We start from the raw sequence: 2,987 nt of genomic DNA, 5'->3' as shown, positions 1-2,987 counted from the left end.
GTGGGGGGGTTGTGAGGTATCCCCGTGTTGGGGGGATTCATTCTGGGGGAAGCGGGTAGTGGAAGTGTCCCTGGAGGGGGGGAATGCACTCTCGGGGGGCTCTGAGGAGAGCAGGACACGCTGGGCTTCGAAATGCCACCCTGGGATGGCACCCACGGGGCTGGGGACCCCCACGGGGCTGGGGACCCCCACGGGGCTGGGGACACCCACAAGACTGGGGACACCCACGGGGCTGGGGACAACCACGAGTCTGGGGACACCCACGAGTCTGGGGACACCCACGGGGCTGGGGACACCCACAAGGTTTGGTGGCACCCGGAGCAGGGGATGAGGGATTCCCAACCCTGGATCCCAAAGGCGATGGAGGACGAGGAGGAGGCAGGAGGCAGGACATGACTTTTATTAACCATTAGAAACCATAAGAAACCACATTATTCCTTAAAGTTTTACATCCAGTAGTTGCTGGGTTTTTTTAACTCTTCCCCCGATCCCCTCAGACTGGAGGAGCCGCTGGATTGGGATGGACTGGGGGGAACGGGTGTCCCCACGGCCCCCCACGGCCCCCGGGACAGCTTCGCTTTGGAGAAGGAACTTTGGAGAAGCAGCAGCTTTGGATCCGATCTGGGACCTCTGTGAAAGCAGCATTTGGGTTTCAATGGGAGGAAGGAGCGGCCCGCGGCCTCCCCGCTGTGCTTCCCGCGGATCCCTCGGGATGTGGAGCAGCGGGAGGAGGATGCAGGAGAGCCACGAGGATGCTCCGGGCCGGGAAAACACATCGGGGACCCTCCCAAAACCGAACTGGGCTTTGCTTCCTCTGAAACGCCCCCAAACCTCCTCCAGCCAAGAAGGTTGAGGGGGGTTCCCTTCTCCAGCAAACCCCGGGTTCCTCCCGGCGAGCCCAGAGCGGGAGGAAGCGGGGATGGAGAGCTTGGAAAATCCCTGCGGTTCGGCTGGGAAGAGGGAAAACCAAAGCAAAGCGAGTCCCGAAGGGGGTTTGAGGGCGGGATTCCACGCCCGGGGGGATCACGGCTGCCCCGCCGCCCGCAGCCCCCGCCCGCCGGGAGCGGGACCGGCGGGATAAATATAAATTAAGTGACGAGGGGGAGGGCGAAGGGTCCCGGCAAACCCCAAACCTCACACACGGCGTTGGGGTGTCGGGGTTGGAGCACCCCGGGAGCACCCGGCGAATGCCAGGGAGAAGAACGGAGATGTTGGTGGAGAGCCGTGCTCTGAGCCGGGGGGGCCGGGGGGGGCTCGGGACCCCCAACCAAACCCTGTCCCTGCTCCTGCCTCAGTTTCCCCACCTGCGCCGGGGGTACCGACCCCCCCCGAGCTCCCCCTAAGAGCTCCAAAGGGAGGGAACAATAAATAATATTTCGTAGAAAGGCTCCGTTTTGAGGAAAAAAATAAAAAAATCACCGAAACCTTCTCATAAAATCATTTATTTTAAATATTTCCCTGCAAACCCCTGGGAACGCGCGGGCTGGGAGCTGGGTCCCCGTCAGGGAGCGGTCCCGGCGGAGCAGCAGCCCGGGGGGGGACGCTCAGGGTTAATTATCGTTGTTAATTATTAAACGGCGGCGGGAGGGGGCTGCGGCCCCCGGGTTTGGGGTGTGTGTGGGGGGGTGTGAGCCCCCATGGCAGCTCCTGGGCTTGGGGAGGGGGCTCAGGGCGTCCCCCCGATCCTGTCACAGCGATGACCCCGCAGCGCATCCTGACACCACGGACCTGCCCAGCGCAGCCCTCCCCCAGCAGGGCCCGGGGGGGCCACGCTGCCTCTGTCCCCAAAGGCCACCTCACGCAGTGCCCCTCTGGTTCTCGCCCCCACGGAGCCACATCGTGCCCGAGGCCGGATCCTGCCCCGCGGGAAGCCTCCGGGATCAGGTGCTCGGGCTGGAAGAGGCCGCCCGGGGGGCTCAGCACCTCTCTGGGACGGACCCCGGGGCTGCCGGGGGTGGGACCGAGGTGTGTGGGGGGTGCTGCGAGCCCAGTGCTCGGGGTGGGGCTCCCCGCAGTGCTCAGCACCCCGCGGTGGGTCTGGGGGTGCTTCAGGCTCCCGGCGGTGGCAAAGACCCCCCGGGACCCCAGAGGGGCAGATCCCAGTGTCACAACTGTCCACAGCTCTGCCACGTCCCCCTCGGGGGGTCTCCTGGTGGGGGTTCAGGACGGTGGCCGGTCCCCGGCTCCCCACAGCCCCCTCGGGGAGGTCGGAGGGGGCCCCTGAGGGATTTGCGGGGCTGGGACGGCACCGAAGCGGGTGCAGGGCGGTGCTTTGGCTCTGCACGAGCAGAGGAGGAGCCTGGGGATGTCCCACGAGTAGGGGCAGCGTCTTGGTCCGATCACAGGGACCCCTGGGGGGGTTGGGGACATCACCCACCCCCCCGGACCCGGCGGACCTCCCTCAGCTGTGCCCTGGGAGTACCGGTATCCCACGGGAGCAGCGCCTGGAGCCCACGGCCACCGGGATGCTGCGAGGACACCTCGGGCAGGACACGCAGCCCTTTGCAGGTGGAGAAACTGAGGCACGACCCTCGTCCAGGGACACCCCGGCCGGGCGGGGACAGAGCCCGGCGCCACCCTGCGCTCTCCCTTTTGGGGCACCCTCCTGCCCCCCGGGGTGACCCCAACACCGCGGACCCCGCGGGGACAGTCCAGGGGGATCAGAGCTCCGCGGTCCCACCCGTGAGAGGCACCGAAAGCCCACGGGGCAGCGGCGACCCCCCGACCCCCCCCGAGCTGCCGCTCTCCGGGCACAGACCGCGGGCGGTACCTGGAGGGAGGTGCGACCGCAGGTCCAGCGGCGTCAGTGAGGGACGGGGCAGCACCGGCGACACGGGACCCCCGGGGACCCCCCGTGTGTGACATCCACGGCTCCGGCGCTGTGCCTGGGGCGGGGGCCGGGCGTGGGCGGCCCCCCCCCGCGCGTGCACATTCCCACCGGGACGAACCAGCTCCCGCATCCCACGAGCCGAACGAGGCCCGGGCGC

The sequence above is a fragment of the Corapipo altera genome, unplaced genomic scaffold (genome assembly GCF_003945725.1).
Source record: "Corapipo altera isolate COAL_440 unplaced genomic scaffold, ASM394572v1 166, whole genome shotgun sequence".
Taxonomy (NCBI): Eukaryota; Metazoa; Chordata; class Aves; order Passeriformes; family Pipridae; genus Corapipo; species Corapipo altera.
Note: the sequence above shows the minus strand (reverse complement) of the source record.